General features: G+C 24.4%; 1 long non-coding RNA gene across 1 annotated transcript; it reads right to left on the bottom strand.

Moving 5' to 3' along the window:
• Positions 1-8,518: 8,518 nt before the first annotated feature.
• Positions 8,519-9,725, bottom strand: LOC122317066. Its single transcript, XR_006244370.1, has 2 exons — positions 8,957-9,725; positions 8,519-8,784 (listed from the first exon to the last, which is right to left on the bottom strand). It is a non-coding gene; the product is annotated as an uncharacterized LOC122317066 (long non-coding RNA).
• Between the last annotated feature and the right edge of the window lie 4,033 nt (positions 9,726-13,758).

Raw genomic sequence — 13,758 nt, 5'->3', positions numbered from 1 at the left:
AATTTATTTATGCATCTTATTCATTTATCCATTGGTCTATGTGTATAGTTTTTCATTTATAGTTTAATATTAGAGACTTGGTTTCATTATAGAGAGATAAAAAAAACTAATACGTTGCCAACACAAAATAATGATTGAGGAATCTTCTTTGTTATTTAACATACAAGCTAGAAAACGATACCAGGAAAAATATTAAGGATGTGTCCAGTGATGATCAAAACAAACTTAAATATGGAAATGTATAATTTTCTGAATAGACTGAAAGAGATAATCAACTATATACAGAATCTATGAATTCCATTAGCTCATTTCCATTAAAATAATTGTAGAGGAGTAACAATCACATAAAACATGCACAAAAATTAAACCACAATCTAAAGTTCTTAAAAAAGAAATAAATAAACCACCAAATCAGATCAATTAAATTGTTAAAACATGTACAAAAATCAAACCATAGTCCAAAGTCCCCGCAAAAAATAAACCACCAAATCAGATCAATTAAATAAAAAAAGATCAATAGAACAATGGCATGCAAACAAAAAAAATACAACCCATAAATTTTTTTACGATGACAAGTCAAGAGAATTAGAAGAAGAACAATATAGCAGAAATAATTAAAAAAACAACTACAAAAAGTTGAGAAAAAAAAAAGGAACCAAGTACCTAGAGAAGAGGGTCATTGTATAGTGATAGACTGTACCCACACAAAGCAACAAGTTTCAAAACGAAAAAGAAGAACAAAAATACAAAAATTAAAGTGAATAGAAATGTATAGGTTTTGTTTAGAAATTGTATATAAGGAAATGAACATAAATAAATTTCATTATGTGCCAGTTAGCTGTTTTAAAAAATAAAATAACATAGAAAAAACAGATTTATAAGAATTGAAATGGTTAGATAATTCCATAAAAACACAAACCCAAAAGACCAAACCCACCTCTTTTTTTTTTCCCAAAGACCTAATACAAACAAACAAACACAAATTCCATATTAGAGTAAAAAATTAAGCCTCTAGCAATCTAGGTAATCCAAATTCCAAACAAACACATATTTTCTGGATCACAATCCAAATTCCATAAAAACAAAAACAAACAAACAAACAAACCAATATATAATTTAGATTATTTGTAAAAAAATATATTAGAAATTAGATAAAATATTTTATTGCATGGTAGAGTAAAGACAAATATGCAGTTGTTTATAGCAAACCACAATCCAAAGTCCTTGAAAAAAAAAAACCCTAAATCAGGTCAATTAAACTGTTAGAACATACACAAAGTGAATATTGCCCATGAAAATTAGAACGACTATATCTTAGCTGCTTATCAGTTTAGTGTTGGTTAGGTATAGTTTTAATTTTTGCATGTCGACAAAGCAACTAATAAAGAGCAAATGTTCCACCTTCACCACATAGAGAAAAATCTCAAGGAACTTATTGGCATGACATTGGCCTAAAAATAGAATAATATGCCCAATCAGTATAAACAATGCAAATAATATCAAATTGGAGCATACAACTATGGGTGGCATGCAGTTAAAATTATTGAATACATGGTAAAAAAAAATTCATTTTCAATAATTTCCAAACAAAATAGGACATGTGTTAAAAACCTAGCAAATTCTAATCCAAATTTAATAATACAAATGGTCTACCAAATAATTGGTATAGTTTGCTTATATAGCCTCAAAAGACAATAAGGGTGGTTTGGCGTTTTGAAGAAATAAATAAATAAACTTAAGGAGACATATCACAGTCAACTCAGTTCAAAAGGTTGCAATGAGCAAATCAAATCAATTAATAAAAAAGAAAAACCAAAATAAAACAATGACAAGCAAAAAAAAAAAAAAACTTGAACACCTAAAACAACTTCCTCAATCAATCACACAATAGCCCTCACAAAAATTGAATACCAAGCAACTTAAAATTGCTTAAAAAACAAATCCAAAATCTCAAAATAAATTAAATATAAACTAAGCAAACATGCATTGCACGTTGCTTTCACCTAGTATAGCAACAAGATTTTTAGGAAAAAGCAAATCCAAAACCTCAAGAAACTATTTGATAAGTAAAAACTATTATAAAAAAACTGCACATGAGAGCCCAACTATAGAAAATGCATACAAATAAAAATCAGAAACTCACAAATCAAAAATATAAAATAAAAACAACAGTACGTATTATATACCAAGATCATGCTCTTGCTTGAAGTAACTCTTTGCTATTTTTCCTGAAATTACAATCAATATTGAGTAAATTTTTCGCTATTCATTCGGTCATTGAATGATAAAAATTTCCCATGAAAACTAATTAATAGAGAAAATAAAGTGCAAACTCTTTTTTGAAGAAACAAAAAGTATGGAAGGAAAAAATTAGAAACAATGTTGTTTAATATTACAAAATTTTAATGCTACAAAAGTTGAATATTACAAATTAGAAATAGATTATTAAAAAATCAAGCAAAAAGAAAGAAGCAATTTCCTGGATAAACCCAATACCCCAACAATTTTTTTTAAACAAGGAAAAAAATGTGTGACAGGTTGAGCATCAAAAGAAAAATCAAGGGGTTTGTAAGCCGCAAAAGAACAACAAAAAACAAATGTGCAACCCAGCCATAGAAAAGCCGACAACTTAACAAAATAAAAAATCTTCAAATGAACAAACGACTTTCCTTACTTTTGTTAAAGATATTAAAATATATATTTTTACAATATTGACAATTTAGAGTATCATTTTAGTCTAGATCCGTTGGTGTTGTGAAGAATAAAAAATAATATTTTTTTGTTCATAGCTAAGAGGTAAAAATCGTATATCTAAAGAATATACACAAAACAGGAAAAATATGAAGTGCGTTGAACCAAAGAAAAAAGAGTACTGTATCCGATATCTTCTAAAACAAACAAACGAGAGAGAGAGAGAGAGAGAGAGAGAGAGAGAGAGAGAGAGGGATACACACTGGCGCTCAATGGAAGCTATCTTCATGCTGGTTGTTCGAGGACCAAAAGCATGGAGATCAGCAAAACCATTTTTATTGCATTTTTTACAGCAAGAGCATTAGGGATTGGATTGTGCGTTTTGGTTCGCGAGAGAAAGAGAGGTTCATGAAGGAGAGGAAAGAAAGAGGAAAAAAGATACTAGGGTTCAGGATTCTCAAAAAATAGTGAAGATGTTAGGATTCGAGAAGGAGAGGGAAGTGAGGAAGGGTGGTTCCGAGAGAGAGCCCGAGATGTTAGCGGAAGAACAAAACTTCCTATTTGTTGCTTAGGAAGATTCTTCTAAAAGCTAAAGTAAAATGGATGATGTGGATTAAAATTTAGGAAGATATTTCCCTTACCTAACACTTAACGGTTGGGATTTAAAAAGGCTTTTTACTTTTGTCTCTCCCCACGTTGCACACATATGGTTTTTACTTTTTGCCCATTATTAAAGCGTGGTCCAGCATTACTCTTGAAGACATACTCATTTTAAAATTACAATAACTTAAAAATAATAAAATAGAATAGTAAAACCCCAACCATAAAAATAATAGTAGAACTTATTAATAATATTAATATTATTGTTAATATTATTATTATTAATAATATTAATAGAATCTGTTTATGCATCTAAGAAATTTAACAAAAATAAATTCACAAACCGTTACGGTCCCATGTGATATGTTTGAAGATTGAAGAGAGAAGAACATAAATGAGAGAGAGAAAGAGAAGGCTTGAAAAATTGAGAAAGGAGAGAGAAAAACTGAAGAGAGAGATAGAACGGAGAGAAGATGGAAGTGAAATGAAAAATTGACATATAGAAAGATATTAATAATATAAAATATTTATATACTTATATTTTTTTTTTATGAAATTTAGTATTGCATTGATAAAACTTGAAGCAGCATTTATATATTTATGTGATTGATGCACATAAACCCTCTCTCTATATACATAGTTTAGAAAAAAAAGAACAAATTAAACAAAGAATACGAAAAAATCCAAAATGAAGAATTAAAAAGGAAGAATTAATTGTTTAATAAAAATTGCTAATTGATTTATGCTCATCTACCTTTTTTTTTTTCTTTTTTTAAGTTAAGTTCATACTTATCTAAAGTAACATGACACACTGACATATAAATCCAAACACTCAACCTATATAAATCGGAAGATACAAAATTTTAAAAGGTAATAATTAAAAATTAAAAAAATGTGTAAATTTGAATGATTTAGATACAATAAGAAACTGACCAAGACAAATCATATACCACATTGATCGATCTCTTTCCCTAAGACTCAAACCCCCAAGACTCAAACCATTCATTTTCCCCCAAAGATCAACAATAAAATAAAAACAAAAATAAAAATAAAAATCATAACATCCAAATAAAAAATTAGTAGAGAAATAGTTAATAGTTGCTTGGAATAGGGAATTAAGTTTGACAAATAGTTTCTTAAACATTTTTTGTATGTGATATTGAAATATGCTTTTGTTAGATTTCAATTTCATTGTATTTTATCATTTGATTATTTATTTAATTGAGTGTAGGAAATAATTGTTATTTATTTCTTTCATCTTGCTTGTATAGAACGGTATATACAAGTATATATTAAAAGCGTTGTGAAGAAATTATTAAAAACAATCTAGAAAATTCAAGTTTATGTAGATCTAGAGAAATTGAAAGAGAGAAAATATAGTCAATTTAATGTCCTCTCTATTGAGGCAATGCAAGATGAAGAAAATACTGGATCATCATACTAGAATCAAAATTATCTCAAACAACTTTTTTAAAACTATGGGCAATGTTTATTTATAGGACCAAGTTATAACTTCTATTAATGCCATTCTTTTATAATATATATATCACAGCGTTTAATTATTTATAAATTATATAAACATTACATCGTTATTTAATTAATCGGAAACATTACATCCTTATTTATAACAAATTAGTTCTTAACAAAAAATATTAAATATAAACTAAACAAACGTGTATTAGACGATACTTTCACCTAGTATAGCAACAAGATTTTTAAGAAAAAGAAAATCCAAAACCTCAAGAAACTATTTGATAAATAAAAACTATTTTAAAAAAACTGCACGAGAGCCCAACTATAGAAAATGCACATAAATAAAAATTAGAAACTCACAAACCAAAAATATAAAAAAAAAAAAAAATACATATTATATACCAAGATCATGCTTTTGCTTGAAGTAACTCATTGCTATTTTTCCTGAAATTACAATCAATATTGAGTAAATTAATCACAAACCAAAAATATAAAATAAAAACAACAATACATACTATAAACCAAGATCATGCTCTTATTTGAAGTAACTATTTGATATTTTTCCTAAAATTGCAATAAATATTGAGTAAATTTTTCGCTATTCATTCAGTCATTGAATGATAAAATTTTCTCTTGAAAACCAATTAATAGAGAAAATAAAGTGCAAACTCTTTTTTGAATAAACAAAAAGCATGGAAGGAAAAAAAATTAGAAACAGTGTTGTTTAATATTATAAAAGTTTAATACTACAAAAGTTGAATATTACAAATTAGAAACAAATCATTAAAAAATTGAGCAAAAAAAATGAAGCGATTCCTAGATAAACCTAATACCCCAACAATTTTTTTTAAACAAGGAAAAAAATGAGAGACAGGTTAAGCATCAAAAGAAAAATCAGGGAGTTTATAAGCTGCAAAAGAACAATAAAAAATAAATGCGCAACCCAGCCATAGAAAAGCCAACAACTTAACAAAATAAAAAATTTTCAAACGAACAAACAACTTTCCTTGCTTTTGTTACAGATATTAAAATATATATTTCTACGACATTGACAATTCAGAGTATCATTTTAGTTTAGATCTGCTGGTGTTTGCGAAGAATAAAAAATAAAATTTTTTTGTTCATAGCTAAGAGGTAAAAATCGTAGATCTAAAAACTATACACAAAAGAGGAAAAATATGAAGTGAGATGAACCAAAGAAAAAAGATTAATATATCTGCTATCTTCTAAAACAAACAGACATGAGAGAGAGAGAGAGAGGGATACACACCGGTGCTCAGTGGAAGCTATCTTCATGCTGTTTGTTCGAGGACCAAAAGTATGGAGACTAACAAAGTCATTTTTATTGCATTTTTTTACAGCGATAACATTAAGGATTGGATTATGTGTTTTGATTCGAGAGAGAAATATGAGTTTACGAAGGAGATGAAAGAAAGAGGAAAGGAGATGCTAGGGTTCAGGATTCTTAAAAAATGGTGAATGTATTAGGATTCGAGAAAGAGAAGGAAGTGAGCAAGAGTGGATCCGAGAGAGAGAGTAAGAGGTTAGCAAAAGAAGAAAGCTTTCTATTTGTTACTTAGGAAGATTCCTCTAAAAGCTAAAGCAAATGGATGATGTGGATTAAAATTTGAGAAGATATTTTCCTTACCTAACACTTAACGGACATGATTTAAAAAGACTTTTTACTTTTGTCTCTTCTCACGTTGCATACATATGGTCTTTACTTTATTGCCCATTATTAAAGTGTGATCCCGCGTTATTTTTGAAAACGTACTCATTATAAAATTACAATAACTTAGTAATAATAAAATAGAATAGTAAAACCAAAACCATAAAAATAATGGTAGAACTTATTAATAATATTAATATTATTGTTAATATTATTATTAATAATAATATTAATAGAATCTTTTTACGCATCAAAGAAATTTAACAAAAATAAATTCACAAACCATTACGCTCTCATGTGATACGTTTGAAGACGGAAGAGAAAAAAACATAAATGAGAGAGAGAAGAGAAGGCTTGAAAAATCAAGAAAGGAGAGAGAAAAACTGAAGAGAGAGATGGAACAAAGAGAAGAGAAGATGGAAGTGAAATGAGGAATTGACATATAAACAGATATTATCAATAAACAATATTTATATATTTATATATTTTTTTCTAAGAAATTTAGTAATGCGTTAATAAAACTTGAAGTAGTGTTTATATGTTTATGTGATTGATGCACACAAACCCTCTCTCCATATACATAATTTATAAAAAAAGAACAAATTAAGCAAATAATAAGAAAAAAATCTAAAAAGAACAATTAAAAAGGAAGAATTCATTGTTTAGTAAAAATTTCTGATTGATTGACACCCATTTACATTTTTCTCTCTCTCTCTCTCTCTCTCTCTCTCTCTTTTTTAAGCTAAGTTCATACTTATTTAAAGCAACCTAACACACTGACATATAAATCCAAACACTCAACCTATATAAATTGGAAGATAAAAAATTTTAAAAGATAATAATTAAAAATTAAAAAAATGTGTAAATGAATGATCATTTAAATACAATAAGAAACCAACCGACACAAATCACATGCCACATTGATCAATCTCTTTTCCCAAGACTCAAACCATTCATTTCCCCCCAAAAATCAACAATAAAACAAAAAACAAAAAAATCATAACATCCAAATAAAAAATTTGTAGAGAAATATTTAAAATAGTTAGTAAAAAAATAGTTAGTAGTTGCTTGGAATAGGGAATTAAGTTTGACAAATAGTTTCTTAAGCATTTTTGTATGTGATATTGAAATATGTTTTTGTTAGATTCCAATTTCATTGTATTTTATCATTTAATTATTTGTTTAATTGAGCGTAGGAAATAATTGTTATTTATTTCTTTCATCTTGCTTGTGTAGAACAATATATACAAGTATATATTAAAAGCTTTGTGGAGAAATTATAAAAAAAAAAACCTGAAAGATTCAAGTTTATGTAGACTCAAAGAAATTAAAGGAGAAAAAACATAGGCATTTTAATGTCCTCTCTATTGAAGACAATGCAAGATGAGGAAAATGCTAGATTGCCATTCTAGAATCAAAATTATCTCAAACAACATTCCTAAAACTATGTGCGATATTTATTTATAGGACCAAGTTATAACTTCTATTAATGCTCTTCTTTTATAATATATCACAATGTGTAATTATTTATAAATTACATAAATATTACATCGTTATTTAATTAACTGGAAACATTATATCCTTATTTATAAAAATTAGTTCTTAACAAAAAAATCTAAATATAAACTAAGCAAAAGTGTATTGCACGTTGCTTTCATCTAGTGTGTATCTATAGTGATAATATAAGCGAGAATCCGCGATGTACAGTGTTAGGAACAGTAAATATTTTTTCCTCCCTTTTTTTTTTTTTTTGTGCTCCAACATTTTTTTCCCATTTTACCCTTCACTTTATTTGGCAATTACAGTAGTTTACGTTTTAGTTGTATTCCACCGACAGCTGTTTTTGTCATTTTAACTTCCCACCGACAGATTTCTTTTTCTCTTTTTTTTTTTCCGATTTTGCCCTTATTTTTATTATTTGCTTTGTTGTCCTCAGTGTCGTTTTGCTTTGCCGGTTTGGTTATATTGTATTTTTACAGTTATTTCTGATCTCTTCATCTGATAAATTGAATTGAACTGCAGTTTAAATATTCAAATTTCTTTCATTTCATTTCGTTGTGGCTCTCTACTGCGTTCTACACTCTGTCAGCAATTGAATTGTAGGTACGTTTTTATTGTTTTCCTCAGTATATTGCAAAAATTAACTGTCTTGTATGAATGAATGAATTTGTTACATTATGTAATTAGATGATATGTATATGTATTACAGCAAAAAAAAAAAATCGAAAGAAAAAAACTATGTTTGCATATTTACATCTTTATTTACAGAGAGTACACCGAACAAAAAAATTTAACGCATCATATACAAATTCAATCTTCTGAAATTTCATCTTCTACTTTGTTGTTGTGTGCTGAGAATAGGAAAACAAAACTGCAGTTAATCAAAAAAACAAAACCCAATTCCTAAATTTTTGAAAAAAAAAAACTATCGGATTGAAGAATTTCACTCTACATGTAAAGTATATGTATAGTGATAATATATATCAATACACCAAAAAATTGCACAAATGAAAAAAATTTCACCTTCCGGCGTGGCCGTGCGCTCCCACGAGTGGCCATTTGCTGCGGATGTGAGCGGCGATGTGAGGGACACCCAACAAACAATAGATTCAACCGAGAAACCCACAGATCCAAATAACAAACCAAAAATTTCAATCAGATAAAAAAATTAAAAAAAAAAAAAACCGAAAAACCAAATAAGTGAAAAACCAAATAGTTGTTGTACAGATCTCAAAATTTCAAACTTCAAACAACAAAATTGGAGACAATAAGAACAAGATAAAACGAGACAAAAACAAGAACAAAACACGACAAAAAAAATCAAACAAAAACAAATATGTTCAGATCTAAAAGGAAAAAAAGAAATGAAAAATCGTAAAAAATAATGTTCATCTGAAAGTATGAAAAAACAACAAAAAATATACCAAATAAACAGTTTTAGATTATACTCTAAAGAACAATCTAGATCTAAACGCACAAAAAAAAAAAAAAAAAAAAAAAACCCAAATAAACGGAATAGATGAGTGATGCAAACGAAACTCCAAAACATTAAAAGAAGAACAAAATACAAACATAAATCAAACAAGAAGATGAAAGCTGTGAGAGAGAGAGGAAACGGAAGATGAAATGCCCGAGAGAGAAAGAGAAAGAGAGAGAGGGAGAGAGAGAGAGAGAGAGATGAAAGGAGGCGGCCAAAGTGTTAGGATTAGGTTTAGAGATGATTATATAGGGCTTTGTAGGTTAGAGCCAAATTACTTTTATGCCCATTTCTATATATATATATTTACATAGATATATATCTAGCTATAGACGGAACTTTCAATTATATATATAAATATTTATATATTTATAATCATTTAAACTTTATATTATGTTTATTTATTTTTAATTATTTATACTTTTAATCTTACTCATATTTAATATAAATTTAAATAATGATTTTAAAAATAATTTAAATAGTTATGGAAATATAAAAAATTTAATTATATAAATATTATCATACTCACAAAAATATTATTTAAATTTTTGTTTAAAATATTCACTAGAGAATATTCACTAAAAAAATACAAAAATATTATTTTAATATAATAAAGAAATCGTAAAGATTGACATATTGGATTTTTGTTAGATTTTTGTTTTTTTTTTCCATTACTTACACAGTTTATATATTAGTATAAAATTAATTTTGAATATTATTTTTTTATTTATATTTTTTTCTAATCATGTAAACTTTTTATTATATTTATTTACTTCCAATTATCTACACTTTTTATCATAATTATATTTATTATCTTTTTAAATAATAATTTTAAAAATAATTATGGAAATATAAAAATTTAATTATAAAAGTATTATCATACACAATAAAAATGATTGAATTTTTTGTTTAAAATATTCAATAAAGTAACTTTTCAAAACATACAAAAATATATTGAGTTGTTAAAATTCTAAATACAACTAAGATAATAATAAAAAAAATAGAAAATTATTATTTTAATAGATTAGATAAACAAACTAAGATAATAAAAAAAACGAATAGAAAAATATTATTTTAATATATTAGATAAACAATAGCAAATCAAATGTTATAGGTTTTTAAAAACTAAGTAAAATTTGAAAAACAAATTTAGAAAATCTCATTTTTAACTAAATTATAAACAAGTTTATGGGAATTTTAATGTTAATGTCCTTATAAAATTACTTTTTCCGTATTTTCTCAAATTTGTCTATTTTGCTTTCTATTAGATTTTGGTTTTTTTTTTTTTTTTTTTTTCGTTTACACCATTTATAGATTAGTATAAGATTAATTTTAAATATTATTTTCATATTAATATTTCCTTCTAATCATTTAACCTTTTTATTATATTTATTTACTTCAAATTATCTACAGTTTTTATTATACTCATATTCATTATAATTTTAAAAATATTTTAAATAATTATGGAAATATAAAAAATTTATAATATCTAATTTTTTGTTTAAAATATTCACTAAAGTAACAATTTAAAAGATAAGAAAAAATATTGAGTTCTTAAATTTATAAATAGAGGTAAAAAATTAATAATAAAACAATAATAGAGTAAAATAAATAAAGAATAAGCAATTGAATCTTAGAGGTTTTAAAAAAATAAGTTAAATTTAAAAAAAAATTTAGAAAATGTCATATTTTTCTAAATTAGAGATAATTTTATGGGAAATTTAATTTTAATACTTTTTTAATATTACTTTTATGTTATTCTCTCAAATTTGTCTATTTTTTTTTTTTTTTTCAGATTCTGGTTTTTTTTCCTCATCATTTGCACCACCTATATATTAGTATAAGATTGATTTCATATTTATTTTCTTCATTTTGTAGATTTTACTATTAAGTAAAATTATTTTCCTTTATTTTTATAACTTTTTAAAAGAATAGTTATAAATCTAAATATAAACTAAATTTATAAAAGTAAATTCACTTGTAGGATGGGTAAGTAAATCTATTCATGCTTTCCATTTTCAATTGTTGTACTATTTTTGTCTTATTTATGTTTTACTTTTTATTTGTTTCAACACAGATGTAATCAATTATTAGAGTAGCCATTTATTTCAATATTCAAAAAATCTTTGAAACATGAATAAACTCAATCTAAAAGTCTTACACATAATAAAACAATAATATTGAGTATTAACATTGATTAGCTTAAAGATGATCAATCATATTGAGTAATATAAAATAGAGTAAAAATTTTACATGTAACTTAAGAAAAATATATTTTAAAATATATAAAGAATTCATACCAATAAATGACAACTTATCATTTTATTTTTGTACACAAAAAAAAAGGGGGGAACAAATCAAATTAAAATATACATATTTATTAAAAAAACACTTCAACAACCAACAAATTATTTAGAAAAAAATATTATATTGCTGTAAAAAAATTAAACTAAAACAAAATTGATTCAAGTTAAGAATAAATTGTTCAAATTTTTAAACATATGTTATATTCTGTGAAAAAACAATTTCAATGAAAAAAAAATATATAAAAACATAACAATAAAAATAACGACTAAATTTTTTTATCTCTAAAAATATAACATTTAAAAAAATATATATGCTTTAATTTTTTAAAAATTAATATGCTTCTTTGAAGTAATAACATCTTCTTCTTCTTCTTTTTTTTTTTATTTGTTGTATTTTTTGTTGTTAAAAATAGTGGCTATTTTGTCATCAAAAGGATTAAAATTCATCTAATAATATATTATATTGGCAACAAATATAATATTGGAATTCTCATTTTATATAATATATATAATGTAATATACAAATATATAATATATAAATCTTATAATATATCCATATATATAAATATATAGAAATAAGAAATATGAATAAATAGAAATAATAAATAAAATAAATAAAACAAAAGAAAATGAAAAATATTTCAAAAAATCAAATTGATTCAATGTTTCAAATTGATGTATCTAAAGTTATTAAACTATTTTGTTTTGCTGATTTCATTTGTATAAATGAATTTTACGTTATTTTACATCTTTAAAGAAATATATTCTTATTAAAAAAATTCTAATATATTATTTGTTGTCAAAAATAGGGGCTATCTTGTCAACGGCAGTATCAAAATTCAGATGACATTATAATCATTTGGTAAGAAATTTGTAAGTGTTCATTTGTTTTGTAAATATTCAACATTTATTTTTTGTTCTATTACATATTTAATTGTACATATTTCTTCAAAATTAAAAAAAATAAAAAATAAAAAACTAATGTCTTATTTGTTGTCAAAATTAGGCCTTTCTTCTTAATAAAGAAATCAAAATTCAAATCACATTATAATCTTTAGAAAAGAAATTTTGAAATAATACAGTAAATATTTATTTTTTGTATAAATATATATTTAATAATACATATTTAATCTTAAATATTTTTTATTTTACCTTTTGCTAAAATATTGCAAAAATCTGTTTATCATATTTTGACTTTTAGTTTTTAATAAACAAATGCTATGAAACTTTTTAAAAAATAAAAAATTTACTACATATTACTATATGTTTCTTTTATGTAAAATCATTGTATATATTATATACAAATCTCAATTTATTCTTACATGTTAATTACACAATTATAAATGTCTTAATTTTTCTTGTTCTTTTACAATATTTGCATTTTATTTATCCATTCATACTTCAATAATTTGTTTTTTTAACAACAGTTTCATTTCTTTAAACATATTTCATGAGACTTATTATATATATGTTATTTTTTACAAATATTTATTGATTAAAATATGGTCAATAAAAACTTTAATATAGATTTCAATCTAAATAATGGTGTTTCCATCAAGTTTTAATCTCAAAATCACTATAGAACATAGTGATTTTAAAAATAATACCATATTTAGACAATGATTTGTATGTAAATTTGATTTTATCAAACTATAAAATTTATACCTATAAATTCAAAAAAACATTTTATGACCAATTCTTTAACTGTAAATATTTGTAAAATAAAACATTATAATTTTTTGTTATTTCTGATTTAAACTATTTAAATTTTATTTTTATTAAATTTAACCATTTAAATAAATGTATGAATTAAAAAAATTTAAATTAAATACAAACTTAATATATAATATAAATTTTTATAACTTCTTTTATATAATTCATTAATTCAAAAATTCAAAAGAAATTTTTAAAAAAACATTTGAATGTTATCAATTGTATCCCTTATCAAAATTAATTGCAACAAATTAAAACTTTTTCATCTCTTTAAAAATTTTAAAAATAAATATTTGTTTTTGAAAATAACATACATTTTTTTTAATAGG

This window comes from Carya illinoinensis, chromosome 7 (assembly GCF_018687715.1).
Source record: "Carya illinoinensis cultivar Pawnee chromosome 7, C.illinoinensisPawnee_v1, whole genome shotgun sequence".
In the NCBI taxonomy this organism is placed as follows: domain Eukaryota; kingdom Viridiplantae; phylum Streptophyta; class Magnoliopsida; order Fagales; family Juglandaceae; genus Carya; species Carya illinoinensis.
The sequence above is the reverse complement of the archived record's forward strand: the minus strand, read 5'-3'. Positions and strand labels throughout refer to the sequence as shown.